Source organism: Muntiacus reevesi, chromosome 2 (assembly GCF_963930625.1).
Source record: "Muntiacus reevesi chromosome 2, mMunRee1.1, whole genome shotgun sequence".
NCBI classification, from domain to species: domain Eukaryota; kingdom Metazoa; phylum Chordata; class Mammalia; order Artiodactyla; family Cervidae; genus Muntiacus; species Muntiacus reevesi.
The window spans coordinates 61,340,944-61,364,172 of NC_089250.1; the positions used below are offsets into that span (position 1 = coordinate 61,340,944).

General features: G+C 37.8%; 1 protein-coding gene and 1 pseudogene across 2 annotated transcripts in view; one reads left to right on the forward strand and one right to left on the reverse strand.

Moving 5' to 3' along the window:
• Positions 1-23,229, forward strand: part of CBFA2T2 (CBFA2/RUNX1 partner transcriptional co-repressor 2) — a 141,246-nt gene that overhangs the window by 24,265 nt on the left and 93,752 nt on the right. The window lies entirely within an intron of this gene.
• Positions 17,900-23,154, reverse strand: LOC136159003 (cytochrome c oxidase subunit 7C, mitochondrial pseudogene; annotated as a pseudogene).

Sequence of the window (23,229 nt, forward strand, 5' to 3'; positions counted from 1 at the left end):
ATGCATTTTGCTTTTTATTTATTTATTTTTTAATTGAAATGTAGTTGATTTATAATGTGTTAGTTTCTTACGTAAAGTGATTCAGCTATATATATTCTTTTTCATTATAATTTTTTACAAGATATTGAATATAGTTTCCTATGCTGACAGTAGGACCTTGTTGTTTATTTATTTTATATATAGTTGTTTGTATCTGCTGATCCCAAACTCCTGATTTATTCTACTGCCACCCCAAACCCCTTTAAGGCTTCCCATGTGGAGCTGATGGTAAAGAACGCAACTGCCAATGCGGGAGACATAAGAGACGGGGGTTCGATCCCTGGATTGGGAAGATCCCCTAGAGGGAGGGCATAGCAACCCACTCCAATATTCTTGCCTGGAGAATCCCATGGATAGAGGAGCCTGGCGGGCTACAGTCCATAGGGCTGCAAAGAGTTGGACACGACTGAAATGACTTAGCACTCACATGTGAGATCTGAGTCAATTTCCTAGTTTGTAAAAGAGGGTATATCTCTAACTTAAAAGGGAAGGATTAAAGGCAAAAGGTGGATATGATGCTTGTCATGGTTCAGTTCAGTTCAATTCAGTCTCTCAGTCGTGTCTGACTCTTTGCGACCCCATGGACTGCAGCACACCAGGCCTCCCTGTCCATCACCAACTCCCGGAGTTTACTCAGACTCATGTCCATTGAGTTGGTGATGCCATCCAACCATCTCATCCTCTATCGTCCCCTTCTCCTCCTGCCTTCGATCTTTTCCAGCCTCAGGGTCTTTTCAGATGAGTCAGTTCTTCGCTTCAGGTGGCCAAAGTATTGGAATTTCAGCTTCAGCATCAGCCCTTCCAATGAATCATGGTATCTGCCCCAAAATACACATATCAAGTAAATATAGGCTTATTAAAATAATAATTAAGGAGGAAAAAATAACTACATGCCACATATGCTTTGGTGTGCATCCCAGGCATCTGGGAAGCTTGTTAAATGCAGCTTCTGGGACTTCACCCCCCAGAAATTTAAATTCCAGAGTTTGGGATCAGGTCAAGAATCTGCGTTTTTTCATCAAGCTTCCTAAGTAATTCTCTTTTAGGTGGTCTAAAGAGAGATCAAATTGCCAACATCTGCTGGATCATTGATAAATCAAGTGAGTTCCAGAAAAACATCTAATTCTGCTTTATTGACTATGCCAAAGCCTTTGACTGTGTGGATCACAATAAACTGGAAAACTCTGAAAGAGATGGGAATACCAGACTACCTGACCTGCCTCTTGAGAAACCTGTATGCAGGTCAGGAAGCAACAGTTAGAACTGGACGTGGAACAACAGACTGGTTCCAAATAGGAAAAGGTATACGTCAAGGCTGTATATTGTCACCCTGCTTATTTAACTTATATGCAGAATACATCATGAGAAACACTGGGCTGGAGGAAGCACAAGCTGGAATCAAGATTGCCAGGAGAAATATCAATAACCTCAGATATGCAGATGACACCACCCTTATGGCAGAAAGTGAAGAACTAAAGAGCCTCCTGATGAAAGTGAAAGAGCAGAGTGAAAAAGTTGGCTTAAAGCTCAACATTCAGAAAACTAAGATCATGGCATCCGGTCCCATCACTTCATGGCAAATAGATGGGGAAACATTGGCTGACTTTATTTTTCTGGACCCCAAAATCACTGCAAATGGTGATTGCAGCCATGTAATTAAAAGACACTTACTCCTTAGAAGGAAAGTTATGACCAACCTAGACAGCATATTAAAAAGCAGAGACATTACTTTGTCAGCAAAGGTCTGTCTAGTCAAGGCTATGGTTTTTCCAGGGGTCATGTATGGATGTGAGAGTTGGACTACAAAGAAAGCTGATGGAGAAGGAAATGGCAACCCACTCCAGTATTCTTGCCTGGAAAAGTCCATGAACAGAGGAGCCTGGCGGGCTGCAGTCCGTGGGGTTACATGACTGAGCATGTGTGCACGAGGGTGGAGGGAGATGGGTTGGTAGCAATAAAGTGGTAGAACTTAAAAAAAAAAGAAAGCTGAGCACCGAAGAATTGATGCTTTTGAACTGTGGTGCTAGAGAAGACTCGAGAGTCCCTTGGACTGCAAGGAGATCCAACCAGTCCATCCTAAAGGAGATCAGTCCTGGGTGTTCATCGGAAGGACTGATGTTGAAGCTAAAACTCCAATATTTTGGCCACCTGATGTGAAGAGCTGACTCATTTGAAAAGACCCTGATGCTGGGAAAGATTGAGGGCAGGAGGAGAAGGGGACAACAGAGGATGAGATGGTTGGATGGCATCACCGACTCGATGGAGATGGGTTTGGGTGAACTGCGGGAGTTGGTGATGGACAGGGAGGCCTGGTGTGCTGCAGTTCATGGGGTCACAAAGAGTCGGACACGACTGAGCGACGGAACTGAACTGAAATACTACTTTCAGAAATACTGATTTAGAGTATCTAAACCTGATAAAGACCATCCAAATCTAAATGGAGAAAGCATTAGGGAGAGGAAAAATTATTTTGATATAGGACATCGTGGTAAAGTTAAAGTGAAAGTCACTTAGCTGTGTCTGACTCTTTCCGACCCCATGGACTATACAGTTACTATACGGTTACAGTCTGTGGGATCACAGAGTCAGACATGACTGAGTGACAGAACATATACACACCTAAGTTAATTTAATGTCCCATGAGGAGAATAAAAAAATCTCAATTGTAAAGTTTCTTAAGTGTAAAACTAGGAAGAAATTCTCATATTTCACATGTTTATTTGGAGTTATCTCTTAATTGAGTGCATTTACTAGTATTGATACTGCCATTCTTTTTTTTGTTTGTTTATTTTTTTCATTTATTTTTATTAGTTGGAAGCTAATTACTTTACAATATTGTAGTGATTTTTCCCATACATTGACATGAATCAGCCATGGATTTACATGTGTTGATACTGCCATTCATAATATAATCCACTGACTCCTGGGAGATAATGAGCTCATTTTACTGGGATTATCTTCCTTTAAATGCTCTGAATTAAGTAGTTTGGGAAGTGGTTAATGTAACCAAATTTGTGATCTAGGATCTCACACTTTATAACAGTTCTTTAGCATTATTACTGTAACTTCTTTGACATTGTTGTGTTTGTGTTTTGGATATGAAAAATATATTTTACTATCCTATGTTAAGAATGACGTTCGTCTTTAGTTTTGGCAATAAGATGAGCATGCTGACCTGGGCTTGCCTGATTGGTAACTAGGCTTGTTCTAGCAAGCTGCCTGGAATGGGAGTGCAGAACCAGGTGTTTGACTTTAACTGCAGCTGTGCCGTCTGTGGGAGCAGGTGGACAGATTCTGTGTCATCAGGAAAACACAGCTGGTGAGACTTGTGAGAAGAGGTAAATTGACTGCTTTTCCTCAGCTGTAGCTCTCTCCAGTCACATACATTTAAGCACAATTTCTACCTGTGCACAGGAAGACAGCAACAACCAAAGTGAACAAAAAAGTGTACATTTGGCTGCTTGCATATTTTGGGGATTGGCACTGAGAAAGATAATGTAAGGTTTTATTTTTTTAGTTTTTATTTTTATTTTTACTTACTTAAGGATATTTCCAGTTCGTCATATTAACTTCTCAGAGTTCCTTGTAAGGATAGTTAAATATAGTAATGTCTATATATAGTTTATGCAGGCTCCTTTCTCTGGGGAACTGGGAAGTAAGCAAAATAAAGCAAAATGTCATAGATCTCAAGCACTAAAGATTGGAAAGGAAATAAAAAACTCTATAGAGTCATAGATTCTTAGAATAGACGTACAAGGCATTATTTCTGTTTCACAGATAACAGAACTATGACTTAGAGAAAATAATTCCTCAGTACCAGAGCCTGATTCCTTGGAGAACTGGATTAAAATTCAAAGTAACTTGTAATTCTGAAAAAGTGGATCAAATCCAGTGGTATTTTACAAAGAAATAGCAAAGTGAATGAACCAACTGAATAAAGGGAGCAACTAGTTATATACATAATTTCAGTTTATCTGAGTCTAAAATGAGTCTAAAAATGAGCCTGTATTGGTGTTGTTTCAGGAAGAATCATGCCACTGGGTTGCATGAAGGGAGCTAGGAGTTTGCTCCTTCTTACCTAAGGTTTAACTTAATACTTATGTACCTCAGTTTAAAAGATCTATGTGAACAGTATTTGAGAGATTCAAAGATCCCTAAATGTGATTAAGAAAAAGAAACTCCAATTGATGAAGAGCATGAATGGTGGATTGATAGGCCTTTTGGAAAAGCTGGCTGTTTGTATGCCGCTTCACTTTAGACAAGAGTGGTCAGGCAACATCAACTTTACCTTAGCCATGAGAAAAGTAAATACACGTTGTCTGTGCTGAGGCTAGCAGCATCATTGTCACCTGGGAGCTTTTTAAAAATGTAGAATCTCAGGTTGTGTCACAGATCTAGTGAATTTGCATTTTAATAAGATTTCCTCAAGTGATTCGTGTGTACTTAAATATTTGAGATGTACTGGGTTAAACCAGTGTGGAATCTAGGTAGACAAGGTGACTTTTAGATGACTTTTTTAAAATGTTCTTTCTTTTGTTCTCCTTTTCATAATACTGTGACTTGCTGGAATTCAGAATCAGGGTTTGAACAGAGAAGTGAGTTACTCACTATTGCTTATGTTAACCATCTACATTGATTGGCTTTGGAATGTCTAAGAGGTTTTCAGACTGAGTTCTTGAGTAATCAGTAACAACTGTTGTTGTTTCTTTTGGAACTTGTTTTAGATGGATGTGCTACAAACATACAAATGTTCTCATTTTCAAATAAAAACTTTTGTTGCAAACTCATTTTTAGGTTTTTTTTTTTCCTCATCCACAGGCAATGGCCAAAAAAAAAAAGAGAGAGAACAAACAAAAATACCCCAAGGCTCTATCTTAATAGAGAAGAAGTTTGTGCTTAGAGAATGGCCAGTTTTAGGCTTGCTTTGCTAGAAGTGAACTGGTTAAGTTATACCCAAGTAACTATATGATAAGGCACAAGTTTTCTTTTGGTATTGATTTGAAAAACAGGTCATAAGCATATTGCTATGCATAAGTCAGAAAATAATGTAGGAAATAGTGTTTTTTCATTAACAGCTTTATAATAGATATAATTCACATACTATTTTAAAGTGCACAATTTAATGAATTTTAGTATATATACAAGGTTGTGCAGCTATTGTCATTGCATGCCGGGACATTTTCATAATCCCGAGAAGAAACTCCACACCCATTAACAGTCACTCTGCATTTTCCCCGTTTCCCATCCCTTCATCTATTTTCTGTCACTGGATTTGCCTGTGTGAACATTGCATATAAAGTGTTAGAAACATTCTTTGGCTTACATTATAACTCTTTTCTGAATTTCTTGTCAATATTTAAGATTGGGAAAAATACAGTATTTTGTGACTTTGTCAGTTTTTTGTGACTGACTTCTTTCACTTGGCATGATGTTTTTTGTTTTTCCATGTTGTAGTGCATATTAGCACATCATTCCTTTTTATGACTGAATAATGTTCATTGTATGATACACAGTCAGTCCTCATCAATCACAGATTCTGTATGTGTGAAACTGTTTACTTGCTCAAATGTTTGTATCCAAAAGTCAATAAGAGGGGGCCCTTTTTGGACATAAACAGTGAAAATTTTTGAGTTGCCCAGCTCTCACATTCCCAGTTGAAGTTGAACATGCATGCTAACACTCTGCCTTCTTTCTTACTCTAGTTCTCATACTGCAAACAAGTTTTTTTTTTTTTTTAAACGAGTTCTTTTTGTGGTCTGTTTAGTGCCACATTTTCCACATTTTTCTGCTGTTGGTAAATTTTCTGTTTAAAATGGCCCCCAAGTGTAGCACTGAAGTGCTGTCTAGTGTTCCTAAGGAAGAGAAGACTGTGATACGCCTTAAGGGAAATATATGTATATTAAATAAGCTTTGTTCAGGCATGAGTTATATTGCTGTTGGGAATGAGTTCAGTGTTAGTGAATCAACAATGTATTAAATCAGATGGCTTTAAATGGAAACACATAAAACAAGGCTATATATTGATCTATTGATGGAAATGTTTTGACCAGAGACTGGAAGGAACCTAACTCTGTGTTTATTTCCCCTAGGAGCAGTGGTTTGGTATTTACTAATTCAATGTTTGCAGTAGCTTTACAGAACACAACTACTGTGAATAATGAGTATATGCTGTGCCTCATTTTTACTTAAATGTTTATCAGTTGATGGAATTTGGCTTGTTTCAACTTTCTGGCTAATAAGAATTGAGTTGCTATAAACATTTGTATATGAGTTTTTATATGGACACACATTCTCTGTTCTTTTGGGTATATACCTAGGAGTGAAGTTACTGGGTTATATGGTAATTCTGTGTTTAACTTTTTTAGGAACTGCCAGGTCCCTTTGGAAGAGCAGCCAACTATTTTACATTCCCTTTAGCAGTATATTTGGATTCCAATTTCTCCACATCCTCCCCAGTACTTGTTATTATCTTTTTCTTTATTATAGCCATCTAGTGGGTTGGAAGTGGTGTCACATTGTCATTTTGACTTGCATTTCCCTAATGGCTAACAATGTTGAGCATCCTTTCATGTGTTTATTGTCCATTCATATATCTTCTTTGATGAAATTTCTAGTCTTTGCCCCAAAGATAGCTTTTTTAAGGGGGGGGGGAATATCCAGGATTCTTGCCTGGAGAATTCTATGGACAGAGAAGCCTGGCGGGATAGAGTTCATGGGGTCGTAAAGAGTCGGACAAGACTAACACACACACAAAATATATTTATATATTTGGTTATGCCGACACAGCTTGCAGGATCTCAGTTCCCCAACCAGGGATCAGACACGGGCCGTGGCAGTGACAGTGCTAAATCCTAACCACTAGGCTACCTGGGACTCCCAAAGATAGCTTTTTAATGAAATCAAAACATCTATTTGATGAATAAATTTATTTTACATCAAAACTGAAAGTTTTAAATTGTCAACAACCCAAATTCAGAGTTATACATTAGCTTCTTGCAGGATACTGATAGATTATTGATTAAAAATTTCAAATTGATTGTAATATAGGAAGCATACCTCTTAAAGCCATATTTCCATGTGAAAGAAGACTGTTTTCAGTACGGTTTTGAGAGGAATGTAGCCCAGTCTGCTTCTTTGTGGTTGGAAGACTTAGAAAGTTCTCCATTTTGCTCATCTAGCTTGCTTTGCAGTATTTAGGGTTAGAGTTGGGCCACAGAGCCATATACTCAAGTGAGTACAGGTGTGCATTTGAATAGTGCACAACTCCACACCTGAATAAGGCAGATTTCCACACTTGCCATTATCTGCGTGTGTGATCACCCCAGCCTTTCATAATTTTAAGGATCAGTTGGTAGTGAGCTGCTTTCTTGTTCGTCTTCAGCTGTGTTATTATTACAAGACTTAGGGACCTTTGTGTATCTGGTAAAGTTTGCTAAATCCAGGAACCTTTGGAACTTGTTCTCCTTTATCTCCTACCTACAGTTATTATAGATCATTTACTTTGTATATGTTTTGTAAGTGTGTGTTTACTGGTTATTTAAATTTTATTCCTGAGTTGGGATATTTGTGATTTGTCGAGATTTTAAAAAGCAAACAAAAAATATTTAGCATAGTTTTCATGAAAGACAGAGAGCTAAGAGTTCTTCAGAAGACAAGTTTTTCAGGTCTTAAGAAACTTGATACCTTGTGAGAGGTGTATGGCCTGTGCACTTAAGTAAATAAGTGAGACAGGTTCAGATGAGGACACATGAATGGAATAAAAGAGATAATCAGTAAAAGTTGCATGTGGAAGATGTCCTCTGAATCAGGTCTTGAAGGATAGCTTTCAAAGAGCAGATCATGAGTGGAATCCAGGCTTTTTGATTGTCTTGATTTATTTAGTTGACTGCTTTTCCTTCTGCTTTGAATCAGAGGATTCCCAGATGAGGCCTTTATCAACCTTTGACGCAAGTGTAAGTTTTATTTTTGCCCCCAATACTTGTGTGTAGAATTAGGACTTTATAACTTACAAGTTGCTTCTTAACTGGTTCTTAACACCTTTTTGCCAGAATTTTGTAAATAACTAAGTTCAGTCTTCCTTAACATGTCCACTCTTGAGGAATTTGCTCAAGAATCAAACTTAATTAGCCTGTTCCATCCAATACCAAGGTATTATCCATATCTAGGCTCATGGCGCCACCAGTTGACTGGTGTGAGGAAGTGTTTTAATCTTTCTCCCCCGTCCCCCGCCCGCGCCCCCCCCCCCCCCCACTGACTTGCACTGCCCACGGCCTAGTTATTTTCACATTATGACATTTCTCTCACATTCATGTTCTTTTTAGTAATCTTCCATTCCTCTGGAAACCCTATAGTTTTATTACTGTAGGACATCTTCCCATCTCCCCTGTTTTCTTTGTTCTCGTGAGTTAAGAAAAACTAAAAGAAAAAAACTAGGCATAAGATTACTCCCACTATCTTTGTATCAAGAAAGAAGAAAGCAGTCATATTAAGGGAGAATGTTAGCAAAGGCTCAGAGGTGGGAAAGCACAAGATACGCATACAGAATGACAGAAGCTCTAATTTAGGCCAACATGTATCTCATATACTACCTATATTGTTATTGTATAGCCTCCTGATCTTGTGTCTGAGGATTTTGAAATGCATTTTTGTTGGATTATTGCCCCACTAGGAAAAAAATTTTCAGTCTGGTGCAGTTGCACATTTGAACTGCTTCATTCTGGATTCCTCATCCTTGGACCTTTCTAATAATTTCTGTGGTCACACTGGATCTGATCTGTTCCTGTGCTAAGTGAAAGCACACAAACTGTGTAGGCATAAATGAGAGGCATATGGGAGTGGTGTAAAAGGAACTCTAGAAGTCTTCATATGCCTGGGTGGGCAGGCTAAACTAATAGCTCCCAGCAGTTCTTCTGAATCAGACATTGTGGAGCCAAGAGTCTAGCATTTGGAATTCCACTGCCTGTGCAAAGGGTCTGTCTTTTATCCTCCAAACCAACATTTGTTAAATGGCTAATGACCCAGTGGACCTGTTGACAACAGAGGAAGGAGGCTGGCAAAGATCATATTTAAAGGAAAAAAGAAAGGAAAGTTCAAAGGTAAGAAAGTAAGAACAAAAAAGCATTTGATCCTATCTTCAGCTACTCTTTATTATTATTTTTTAACAATTTATTGTGCATAATTTTGAACATACATAGAGTGACAGAATAGTGTAATGAACCTCCATGTACATTTCCCCTCAGCCCCAGTAAGCTGCAATTACCACACTTAATGAAGGGAAACCAGAAAGAACTCTGCTGAGCCTTGGGTTTGGTTTTCAGGCCTTTTTAGGTCTTGTCACCTTTAGCCTTAAGCCATCAAACTCCTCTTTTCTCTGTTTTAGCACCTACTCTGTATAGAACACTGAGGAGTAGGGCAGTACTTAATCTCTAATAGCTCAAGGAACTAAATAATGTTGTTTAAGTAGAGTTATGAGGGCAGAAAAGTGTAATTAATTCTGTCAAGGGAGGACGCTGTGGAGAGGGCTTAGAAAGGCTTTATTGAGAAGGTGGCATTTGGAATTTACTGTAGAAGGTTGGGGCATGGGAGTATGGACTGGATCCCTGATCCAGATTGCAGTGTAAGCAGTCTATTAGTTCTTTTCACTGGACTGTTTAGAACATGACATTTTTGTTACATTTCTAACACAAGATATATTTTAGATGAGCTTTTCCTCCTGCTTTAAGCAATTTAGAAATATGAGTCCGTTTCAGATATTTTTTGTTAAACTGTCTCCTTGAATGCATATTAAGATGAATTATTTAAGGTATGTTAGATTCTTTTGAGAAATACCATTCAAAGCAAGCTGAGCCAAATTGATTCTCTGGACAGGACTTGTGAGAGGATGTGGGCTTTGTCGGGATCTCTTGTTTCAGTTGTGTTTATCAGTGAAATAAGCCAGGAGAGCAGTCTGACTTTTGCATTTTGAAAAAGCTGACAGGCCAAGGGGAATGCACCGTAAATAGCGTGTTATAGATTAATGAGGTATTGAGCTAGCCCAGCACCTTCTTCTGCCTTGTGCTCTGTCTTCTGTTGTTTCTCAGGGAATGATTCCTCTTTGTGTTTCATATCCATGTTTCTCTCTGCCTGTAGAAGATGTTTGGCTTGTTTCACTGCCTTCTCATATCCAGCTGTTTCTAACTGCGTGGAATCCTTAGGGATCTACTCACTCCCTTCTGAACAAACAGTGCTTCTTCCTGACTCTTCTTAAAACTTTTTATCGATTTTTTCCTTCAGTTCAGTCCAGTCACTCAGTCGTGTCCAGCTCTTTGTGACCCCATGGGCTTTTTTTTCTTACATATACCTTGTTTTGTTCTTTTACTTTTTAAGAAGTGGAGGTATAATGGACATACAATCAACTATACATGTTTAAAGTGTACAGTTTGAGTTTTCTTATGGTTATACCTGTGAAACCATCACCACAGTCAAGATAGTGAACATACCAATCGCTGTCAGAAGTTTTCTTGTGCCTCTCTGTAGAAGAATACCTCCCCCTCCAGGCAAATCTGCTTATAGATTTGCATTTTCTAGAATTTTACATATATATTTATATTTTATAGAAGTGAAATAATACTGAGTTTATTCTCTCTCTCCCTCCTTTTCCTTTCTTTCTTCCTTGTCTGGCTTCATTCATTCAGCATAGCTATCTTAATATATTGTATGTATCAGTAGTTTATTTCTTTTTGTTGTTGTAGTATTCACCTGTATGGATATATCATTTGTTTATTTATTCACCTCTTAGTAGATGCTTGAATTGTTTCCAGTAAGGCTACCTTTATAAATACATAGGAGCGGCATGACTGGATCATATGATAGTTGTATAACTATTCAAGAAATTGCCAAACTGTTTTTTCAAAATATTTTCATGTACATTTACCATCCATATTTTTTCCATGGTGAAATGTCTGTTTTACCCATGTAAATGTCTTTTACCCATTTTAACAAATTGAGTTGTTTTTTATTGAGTTTTGAGAGTTCTTATTTATGCTGGGTGTAAGTCCTTTATCAGATACATGGTTTGCAGATACTTTCTCCCAGTCTGTAGCTTGTCTTTTTGGTAGTGGTATTTAGTTGCTAAGTAGTATTCAACTCTGCAACCCCATAGACTGTAGCCCTCCAGGCTTCTCTGTCCATGGGATTTCCCAGGGAAGATGACTGGAGTGGGTTGCCATTCCCTTCCCTAAATTTCTGGGGATCTTCCTGACCCAGGGATTGAACCCAAGTCTGCTTTGGCACGCCAATTCTTTACCACTGAGCCATCAGGGAAGCCCTTTGTTCGCTTAGTGATTTCTTTTTTTTTTTAAGAGTAGAAGCTATTAGAAATTTTTTGAAGTGCAGTTTGTCCATTTTTTCTTTTATGGACTAGGCAGTGCTTTTGTTGTCATATTTAAGAAATATTTGCCTAACCCAAGATTGCAGAGATTTTCTTTTTATGCTTTCTCCTAGCAGTTGTGTAGTTTTGGTTTTACATTTGGGTCTGTTAATCCTTTTTTAGCTCATTTTTCATATGGTGTGAGGTATACATCAAAGTTCAATTTTTTGCAGTGAATGTGTAGTTTCAGTGGCAGTTTTGTGAAAAGGCTGAACTTGCTCTGCTGGATTGCCCTTACACTTTTGTCAAAAATTAGTTGTCCAGGGACTTCCCTGGTGGTCCAGTGGCTAAGACTCCATGCTCCCAGTGTCAGTTGTCCATGTATGTGAGGGTCTCTTTATGGACTCTAGTCTATTTATTTATTTACGGCTGCCCTGAGTCTTTGTTGCTGTGCATGGGCTTCTTCTAGTTACAGAGTGCAGGGACTTCTCATTGTGGTGGCTTCTCTTGTTGCAGAGCATAAGGCTATAGGGCATGTGGGCTTCAGTAGTTGAAGCTCGTGGGCTCTAGAGTGGTTGTGGTCCAGGGGTTTAGTTGCTCTGCAGCATGTGGATTCTTACTGGACCATGGATGGAACCCATGTCCCCCTGCTGTGTAGGCAAATTCTTAACCACTGGATCTTCCAAGGAAGTCCTCTGTTCTGTTCTATTGATATGCTTGTCTTTATGCCTCTTCCACGGGATTTGATTTACCATAATTTAAAATCAGGTTGTGTTAGTCCTCCAACTGAATTTTTCTTTTTCAAAATTGTTTTGGCTGTTCTAGGTCCTTTGCATTTCCAAATAAGTTTTAGGACCAATATGTCAGTTTCTACCAAAAAAAAAAGCATGCTGGGATTTTTCTTGGGACTACATTGAATTTTTGGGTGGGGAGGGAGGAGAATTGACAGAATCTTTCATTGGTGAACATACTATTTAGGTTCTTTTATTTAGGTCTTTGTTAATTTTTCTTAGCAATGTTTTGAAAGTTTGAAGTATAGGTCTTACACATCTTTGTCATTTATTATTTTACAATTTTTGAGACTTTTTAATATCCACTTTTGATTGCTCATTGCTACTATGCAGAAATAATTGATTTTTGTATATTGATCTTACATCCTACAACTTAAATAAATTCACTTACTATATTAGCTTTTTTGTAGATTTCATTGGCTTGTCTATACCATCTGCAGCTAAAGAGTTTTATTTGTCTCTAAGTATCATTTATATTACTTATTACCAATATTTTCTGTTGTCACTGTCTCAGAGTCTGTTGTAAGCTCTCTTGTTAACCTTTTTGTTTCTAGCCATTACATACATCTTTTTTTTTAAATCACTTCATAGTGGGTTGCTCTAATACCAGAAATTAATCTCTCAACATTTATCTTGCTTTTGGCTATGAAAACTTATCCTCAGGAAACACTGGTTTCATTCTGTTCAAGGCCATATGTATCACTTACATGAAGTCCTAAAACTTAATCTCTCCGCATTGAGATCGTTCCCTTACTGATAATAATTGCCATCTGTGTTCACCAGTCTGACTTATTCTAGTCCATTTCCCACCTAAAATAGTAGATGAGGGGAGTGAGCATCAGAGTTGAGATTGAGAGGTTTGGTTTGAATCCTTGCGTTGCCGCTTACTATCTGTGTAATCTTGGGCATGTTTCCTTGTATACTGTGTGCTCATCTTGGAAGAGAATTAACACAAGAAGGCCCTAACAGTGTGTTATGAGGACTGAAAGAGCAGAATAATCCTAACTGTGTGCCTGGAACACAGTGTGGGTAGTCCATAAATATTAAGGCTGGCGCTAATGTGAGCACAGGGCTTCCCTGGTGGCTCAGAGGTTAAAGTGTCTGCCTGCAATGCGGGAGACCTGGGTTTGATTCCTGGTTTGGGAAGATCCCCTGGAGAAGGAGATGGCAACCCACTCCAGTATTCTTGCCTGGAGAATCTCATGGACGGAGGAGCCTGGTGGGCTACAGTCCACGGGGTCGCAGAGTCAGATACTGAGCGACTTCACTTTCACTTTCAGTGTGAGCACTGAGTGAATGATTGCTTTACCGCTTGCTTTATTGTCCTATTCTGTACTGTTGTTAATGCTGTTCTCCCATCTCAGGGTACCCCTATAGGTTTTCAGGTCCTTTGAATCCTTCTTCATTTTTCAGAGGCAGTTAAGTTTGCTTTACTCATTTCCCTCTGTTCTTTATATCCCTGTTAAGTTGACTTCTTCCTGAAGTTAAGGACTGGGACTCTTTTTGAGCATCTTTGTATTCCTCAAAATGCCTTGCTCAGATGTATCATAGGTGCTAAAATAATTAGTTGATTATATGGTTAATTCAAGAGCAGTGCAACAAAATACTTTGTAAAGTTTGTTGATTTGGAAGGCAAGTATGAGGTTCAGGTTTCAGGGGGAAATAAATTGAATTTTATATGATATATTGGAAATGGTAGAAATACTTTTATCTGATTAAAGGTAGCTTCCAAAGGTTAGTAATTGACTTTTTTCTTTTTAATTTTGACTTTGTCCATCAAATAGGGTCATTCATGTAACAGAGTAGAAGTTTGGATAGCTAAACTATTTTTCTCTCTGTGCCTCTTTATAAATATTTTTAAAAATCACATTGATGAGCTGAAGTTAACTGTTTAGTACTTCTTCAAGGGTGGGGGGTGTGTGTGTGTGTGTGTGTGTGTATACAAATTAAAAATGATAATTGTTTAGTATGCATAGGGAAACTACCCTTATACACGATTTGAAAAATAGCTTAATACTTGAATATTTCATCAAGAAGTTCTGTGGTAAGATTATACTTATCAGAAAAAGATTTCTTGGGCTATTTAACATTTTAATTTTAAAATAAGGGGCTTCAAAACCAGGAGATATTGTTTTTTCATGCTAAATATCCACAGTAGTCATTCTAAGCCATTAGACCTTCCTTTAGTGCTTTCTGTGTTAATAAGTCTTGGTGTGCAGAGTACTTGCTGAAACTGGAATACGGCCAGCCGGTAACTCCTGATCATTACTCACCTTGTATCCTGGAGTTGTGCTCTAGGGGGTGCTGTTCACATGGAATATAATGTAAAAAGAAACCCCTTAGCGTTGTGCACATAGGAGGTATTATCTTAATGCTTTTGGCTCTATTAAGTGAATAAAGTGATTTGAACATTGCTGTGAGGTAGAGTTTAAGATGCACTGTGGGACACTGGAAAGAGTAATTTGCTGGCAGCCAGGAGATCTGGGCTCTGGACCTGGTCACCAGCTGACACCTAGCCTTCCCGATGGTACCACAAAGAACTTTGATTAGGTATCTCTTTAGTGGCAAATATTTAGGATTTCGGTGATAGGTTGAATTCGGGAATGAGGTCCAGCACTGAGATTACTAAAGGTAGCAGAGACATGTGATTGTTGAGAAGTGATGAGAAACAGTTTAGGGCAAAGTTAGGCTCATGATTTTGGTGTAGAATGTGAATGGAAATCCATACATCTGCTCCATGTTCATTGACTGTAGATAGGTCATCATCATTCTTATATTGTACTGCAGGTACATGAAAGGAAAAAAGAGAAGCAGGGCTCAGTTACCTTAGGTTTAGGCCTTCCTGAGACTGATGATGAGTTTCTGCTCCTGCCGTTGCTTAAGCAGTGATTTGACTGGTAGACAGTATGGCCTGTATATTCTAGTGTAGGCTTATGCCCAACCATTTTGATATTCACTGCATGAAACCCCTGGTTTTCCCTTTGCCTTAGTTTTTCCTGCTTCTCTTAGTAGGGATGCATTTCTCCCTACTCATCTGAACTCAAGACCCATCTTTCGTCTCCATGAAGCATTTCTTGTTTTTCGTTTAGTTGGAAACTTTTCTTGTCATTTTTGGTAATTTTTATTTTATATCTCAGATTATTATATTTGGTGCTATATGTATATTTATTCCCTACTGTCTTACAGGGATAAGATAGGGACTTGGTCTTAACTATTTTTGCGTCTCTTAGTGCCATAATTTTCTCAAATTTTAGTATATAAAAGAATCGTCTTGAGAACTTACTAAAGTTTGGACTGTTGACCTCTTCCCCATTCTGATTCATTGGATTTAATGTGGGCCTGGGGACATGCATTTAATAATAATAATAATAATAATGTGGGTCTGGGAACATGGATTTAATATGGGCCTGGGAACAGGCTCCTTGAGATAGTTTAGTTAGGCAGGTGGGTTAGGGTCCCATATGGTTTACAGCATCTTATCTAGCTCAGTACCCTGTCTTGTTCTTCAGAGCATATAATATGATCTGTTGATTGAGTAACTAAATCAGTGGTCAGTCAAAACCAATAATCTGCTCATTGGTATGTCTACTAGAAGTGATCTTAAAATTTGTCAAGATTTATTTTATTCCTAGCTACCTAATATTCTATAGATTTTTGTGAATTGTATGAACTCTTTGGACCCTCAGGTTAAAGTGCCCTTTGACTTATTTTTTTAAATTTCTTATTAATCACTCAATTATCCTATGCAGAAAGCTAATTGTAGACATATATATACATTTGAGTTTTGTTTTTAATCTTTGTCTTCTAAAAATAAGCTGTCTATAGCATAGCTTTCTTACAGAAAGCAATACGTTCAGACTTTGTAGGAACTAACAGAAGTCTTTCTAATGCTTAACTTGCCCAATTAAATAAATAATTTCATGTCTTTATGTATACTTATTCTCTTCATGAACTCATGGCTTTAAATACTATGCTGACAATTCCCAGATTTATATCTTGAGCCCAGATCCCTTCCCAGAACTCTTGATTGGTTTGTCCACTTGTCTTCATGACATCTCTACTTGGATACCTTATAGCTATCTCATACTAAGAAATGTCTAAATCTGAACTTCTGACCTTCCTCCTCAAATCACATCTTCCTTCCATCTTCCCTGACCTTTAATCAGAAACCTTGGAGTTATCCCTGACTTTTAGTGTATGTATTAAAATACATTTAACATAAAATTTATCATCTTAACCATTTTTTAAAATTGGAGTATCAAAGAAGGGTGGGCACTGAAGAATTGATGCTTTCGAATTGTGGTGCTGGAGAAAACTCTTGAGAGTCCCTTGGACAGCAAAGAGATCAAACCAGTCAATCCTAAAGGAAATCAGTCCCGTATGTTCATTGGAAGGACTGCTGCTGAAGCTGATGCTCCAATACTTTGCCCACTTTATGTGAAGAGCTCACTCATTGGAAAAGACCCTGATGCTGGGAAAAGATTGAAGGCAAAAGGAGAAGGGGGCAGTAGAGGATGATATGGTCATATACCATCACCAACTCAATGGGCATGAATTTGAGCCAACTCTGGAAGATAGTAGATGACAGAGGAGCCTGGCATTCTGCAGTCCATGGGGTTGCAGACTTAGTGACTAAACCACAACATCAATAATTGCTTTACAATGATGTGTTAGTTTCTGCTGTTTAACAACATGAATCAGCTATAAGTATACATATATCCCCACCCTCCCCCTCATCCCACTATCTTAAACATTTTTAAGTTTGTTGTGTTAAATACATTCACATTGTTGGGCTGCAGTCACCACCATCCAGCCACATAACACTTTTCATCTTGGAAGCTGAAATTCTGTACCTTTTAAGCAGTAACTTCCCATTCTTTTCATCCTCTAACTCCTGGCAACTACAATTGTATTTTTTGTCTCTAATTTTAGCTACTGTTAAGTACTCCATATAAGTGAAATGCATAGTATTTGTCTTTTTGTGAGTTCCTTATTTCTCTTAGCATGAAGTCCTTAAGGTTCTTCCATGTTGTAGCGATATCACAGAATTTTCTTCCATTTAAAGGCTGAATGATATTCTATTGCGTGGGTATACCACATTTTGCTTATCCATTTATTTGTCAATGGACATTTGGATTGCTTTTGTGTTTTTTAGCAATTGTGAATAATGCTATTATAAACATAGGATATACATATCTTTTTAAGACTCTGCCTTCAATTCTTTTGGGTATATACTCCAAAGTGGAATTAATTGTGGTATCAAATGATAATTCTCTTTAATTTTTTAGGAAACTTTACTGTTCTCCACAGTACCATTTTACTTCCCATCAACAGTATATCCTCTTTGGAGAAATGTCAGTTCAAGTCCTTTGCCCATTTTTCAATTGAGCCATTTGTTTTGTTGTTGTTCAGTGTTAGGAGTCCTATATATTAATCTGGGTATTAATCTCTTTATCACATATATAATTTGCATTCTCTCATGCTGTGGGTTGCCTTTTTACTCTGTGGATAGTGTATTATGTACAAAACTTTAAATTTTTTATGAAGTCACTTTGTTTTTTATTTTGTTACCTAGCTTTTAAACAAAAACCGTTCAATTTCCTTTTTTCTTTTTATGCCGTAAGTTTATTTACAAACATATCTAGGATGCTGAATTCAAGGGTTTGATCCTTTTAAGAGATTGCACCTCTTAATATGTTCCTCTTCCTATCTGTCTCATGGATTACTTTTTAAGCAGTTGGTGTCTTACTATAAAGAAAGGTGCAGCAAATCCAGACCCAAAGAACAGAGTCATCATAGCTAGTCACTTCCACTTGTTTTCCACTGAAAATGGTATATTCTTCCCTGGACTCTCCTCGTAGTGGCTCTGATGAACCACAGAGGTTGTGAACCTCTGGATGCTCTGTCCCAACGTAGCGCTGTTGGAAGCGCTACAAAAGATCCAGAGACTGAAGGCGGAAGAAATGGCGGCTGCAAACTGTGTGCTGCTTCCTCACGACCTTGTTCCCCTCAACCCAATTTTCTGTAACTTTTATTTTCATTACCCACATTGACTCAGGAGATCATGTTTGATTCACCTTGAGAATATACGCAGAATTTAAACAACTTCAGTCCTTCCATTCTGGTCCAAACCACAAACACATCTGACTTGGCTTAGTGGAGTTGCATGCTAGTTGTTTTCCCTGCTTCCATTCTTGCCCCTCAATGTGTTTTGAACATGGCAGCCAGAGTGATTCAATTTAGTCAGGTCTTATAAATTCTCTGCTTAGACCCCTGTTAATGACTCCCATTTTACTCAAAATAAAACAACAAGAGTTTTAAAAAAGACTTTCAAGGACTTCCCTGGCGGTCCAGTGGTTACCACTCAGTGCATCTACTCCAGGGGACGTGGGTTCAATCTGTGCTTGAGAAACGAAGATCCCACACGCTGTGTGGTGTGGCCAGAAATAGAGACTTTCAAGTTTTCTGTGTTCTACGCCCATATGTTACTCCCCCTTGATCTCTGGACTCATATCCTACTGTTGATACTCTTCTAGCTCCAGCCACAGATCTTTTTGCAGTTCCTTTTGACTACTCTAGTCCTTGTCTTGTGTCAGGACCTTTACCTAGACTGTGTTTTGTTCACCTGTCCTGTGGTTCATTTCTTCACTTCCATTCTCAATGAGGCCACCCAGGCTACCCTATTTTAAATTAAATGCCCTTCCCCACATTGCCAGCTTATCATCTTCTAACATACTGTGTATTTTACTTATTTTGTTTATTGTCTGTTTCCCCTTTCTAAAATGTAAGTTCCAAAGGGGACAGGGATTTTTGTCTGTTTTATTTATTGAAGTATTTCCATTGCCTAGAACATTGTCAGGACATGGTAGATGTTCAGTAAATATTTGTTGAATGAATAAATGGAAGAGGAAGCAAAGTAACCACGTGATCCTTGCTCTCGTACAGTTTTCAGTTTGTGGTTTGCTTTCTCTAAATGAGGTTGACTACATTTTCCTTATTTTTTTGTTTGGCTTAAGTATGTGTAATTCAGAATCTTTGTGAAATTATAGGCATTTAAGCTTTGGGAAGCAGTGTTTGTTAAAAAGAATGCTATCCTGAGTTATGTTTTGAATGAAAGGAAAACTATAAAATATTAAAATAAAGTCATGTGCATGCCTGTGCCAGGAAAGGTGATGATATGACCAGGTTTTGAAAAATACTGTTAGGTCACTTTGGGTCTTAATTCATTGCTATGGAACTCTTAATTACCTAATGTTTCATTTCCTTGCAATAAAAAGCAAATTTTTTGGCTTATAAAGTGGACTCACAAACCAAATTATTTTAGCTCTCATTAAGATTATTTATCTTTTTGTAATCTACCATAAAAAATCTTAAATTTCATTGAAACCCAAAATTCTGTGGTAGAAATAACATATGGAAGACTTTTGAACAAATATCCAGTGTTGAAGCAAACGTAAATAGTAGATATCATATTGATGCCAACTGAGGAAATATGATTAGACTTAGTCAATAAATAAATCTGTTAACATAATTTGCCATGTGCCAAATGAAATAATGAAAGTATTACTGTGGGAGGATGTTTTGTTAAATGTCCTACAAAGGCCTGTGTCTTCTCTGCAAGCCTACCATGTGGTAAACACTTAATAATAATTGGGAAATAATAATAAGACCAAATTTTCTATCACTTAAATTGTTTATCTGAGGGAGGAGGTATTTACTTGTACATAAAACTTTAATAAGACGGCTAATATATCTTGTCTGTTAGTGGCTGACACTTTTTCTTTTCCTTTTTCCTGAATATTTGCAGTGATTCCATAATAGGACATTTATACTTTGATGGTTTTTTTACTTAAAAATTTAGAAGCAGCAGCCATATGCTAAAGGGAAAGGAATTTTCAGTTGATATGAATTTTGCATTTCTGTTTGTTTACTCTAGAAAACTAGCTCATTGCTCTATTTTCTTTGCAATTAAAAGTTTACCACTTGTAATAGCAGAGGAAAATAAGTTTACATTATCTCTCTTTAGTTTCATTTCAGAGCCAGAATGTATTAAAGATATGAAATACCAGGCCTTATTAAGAGAATTTTCAAGGAATGTGATAAAAGTAAAATTTTCTATGAAAATGCAAGAGAAAAATGGGGTGAACTGGAGAATTTGTAAGATTTTCCAGCAGGATGTATGAATTATATGTTTATCCGTAGATTCTGTAGTTACTTTATAAAAGTAGAAAGCTATCATTAACCTCAGTATTTTATGTCTCCACCTGAAATATTGTGTGCTTGAAATATTGAATGATTTAAGTTTTCTTATGTTTCATGCTTCCTAAGTTATCAAAAGATAGAAAATAAAAAAGACTACCTGGCAGGAATTCAACTTAGATGTATATAAAAGTCTGTTATGGTCACTTCCACATTTGAGTGAAAGAATTTGAACTGAACTAGTTGTAAAAACTTTCTCTGACTAACTTTTGAAATAAAACCAGAAACACTTTCCTAGGGTAAGAAGAAAAAATTTCAATGTATCAAGTGGGAAATCATAAGGAAAGTAGCATCTTTGTATTATTCCAGTTGTTGTATAAGTGCTAGGCCAGTTGTGAGTTTTAATCTTTACCTTATGTTCGCTTTTACCTGGAGAACTGGGAATTTAGATCTCTTTAACTGCTTGTGTGGTTTTTGGACTTTAGTTTCCTCTAGGTAATAATAGGGGCTTCCCTGGTGATGATAGTTGTAAAGAACCCACCTACCAGTGTAGGAGACATAGAGATACGGGTTCAATCCCTGGGTTGGAAGATCCCCTGGAGGAGGGCATGGCAACCCACTCCAGTATTCTTCCCTGGAGAATCCCAGGGACAGAGGAGCCTGACGGGCTATAGTCCATAGGGTTGCAAAGAGTCAGACATGACTAAAGCAGCTTATTACATGTACAGGTAATAATAGCCAGGCCTCAGCAATAGGTACTTGTCTTAATACTAATAAAACTCATATTTTAGGCTTTTCAACCTCAAATTTGAGTACCTGAAGAATATATAGATGTATTTTTTTAAATCTTCCTAAGTGAAGTGAAAATCACTCAGTCATGTCCAATCTTTGTGACTCGATGTGACAAAGAGTGATTCCATGTACAGTCCACGAAATTCTCCAGGCCAGAATATTGGGGTGGGTAGCCTTTCCCTTCTCCAGGGGATCTTCCCAACCCAGGACTCGAACCCAGGTCTCCCACATTAAACAAGACATCAAAATCAGGCACACTTCTTATAAGAGCATAACCACCTCAAAATAATCAAGAGAAATTACCATTATATATTTTAAAAAACTTGTTTAGGGTGAAACTTCCTGAATGGTGGAGTAAGGGTCTTGGCAAATTCCTTCCTCTCAAATTTTTTGCAGTTAAAACTGGGCAGAATTGTTCAAAGCAACCGTTCTTGTACTGGCTTGTTCCCAGCAGCATTACTCAACAACCAAAAGTTGGAAATAGTCCAAATATCTGTCAGCTAGTAAGTATAAAGAATGTGGTACATCCACCAATAGAATACTACTCTGCAGTAAAAAGGAATGAATATTGATACTTGGATGAACCTCAGAAGCATTGTACTTGAGTTACGGTAGTCAGGTATGAAAGACAACATATTATGATTTCATTTATTTATTAATGAATGGTTAATTTATAGGAGCAGAGTAAGCAGGTTAGTGGTTTCCTAGAACTGTGGGTATAAATGGGATTTAATGTAAAGGACCATAAAGGATCTCTGGGGAGCAATTGAAATGTTCTAAAATGAGATTGTGGTGATGGTAATACAGCTCTATAAATTTACTAAAAATCATTGAATTATACATTTAAAACAGGTAAATTTTATGGTATGTATGCTAAGCCTTGGACTTCCAAGATGGTGCAGTGGTAAAGAATTCACCTGTCAGGCAGGAGACTTGGTTTGATCCCTGGGTCAGGAAGATCCTCTGGAGAAAGAAATGGCAACCCACTCTAGTATTCTTGCCTAGGAAATCCCATGGACAAAGGAGCCTGGTGGGCTACAGTCCTTGGGATGGCAGTGTCGGACTCAACTTAGCAACTCAGCAGCAGCAGCAGCAGCAGCATGCTATACCTCAGTAAAACTCTTAGGTTGGGTTCCCCCCACCTGCACCATTCTAAAGGAGAGGCCCAAGTAGAGCACATTTCTGCAGATGGGTTTACTTAAGTGGCTTTTTTCAGCCTATTTAATTCAGGTATTCTGAGAGCTTGAGGCCAGCAGGAGATGGAACACTGGCTTTGTTTGATCTTAAGCATGTCAATGACACTAACCTTGTAAGTTTTTAAATTTATAAAATAGGATTCAGTAAATACCCAACTTTAAAAAATCTGACAAGAATTTGGACATTGAGTTTTGTCATTGACATAAAGTCTTCTGAAAGATAGTGAAAGCTGTAGATCATAGTAACTTGACAACTCTTTCACCTTCTTGCAAATAGGTATCCACCCCTGGGCTGAATGATACCTTATCTGGGACAAGGCAGGGGTAGCAAAAATGGTCAAAATGTTTGGGGGAAACCAATTCTAGGCTAGTAGTTTTTCATAGTTATTAGCAAAGTAGTCTTGAAATTATTAAAAATTTTTGCCTTTTCAAAACAGTAGCTTTCCCATAAAAATTCTTGGAGAGAACATAACTTGATTTGACCACAGCATATTTAATAAGAATTTAATCCAGCTTCAGAACTTATCCTCTCCTTGCTCTATTTTTTAAAACTTTTTTTTTAAATTAATTTTTGGCTGTGCTGATCTTCATTGCTACACGGGCTTTGTCTAGTTGCAGCAAGTGAGGCTACTCTTTGTTACAGTGGACAGGCTTCTCATTGCAGTAGCTTCTCTTGTTAGGGAGCACACGCTCTAGGCATGCAGGCTTCAGTAGTTGTGGCACACAGGCTCAGTAGTTCTGGCTCTCGGGAACCCGGGTCCCCTCCGTTGACATGTGGTTTCTTATCCATTGCACCACCAGGGAGTCGCCCTGGCTCTATTTTAGTTAAATGAACAAGTTGGATTTTTGTTTTGTCCTGCTATTT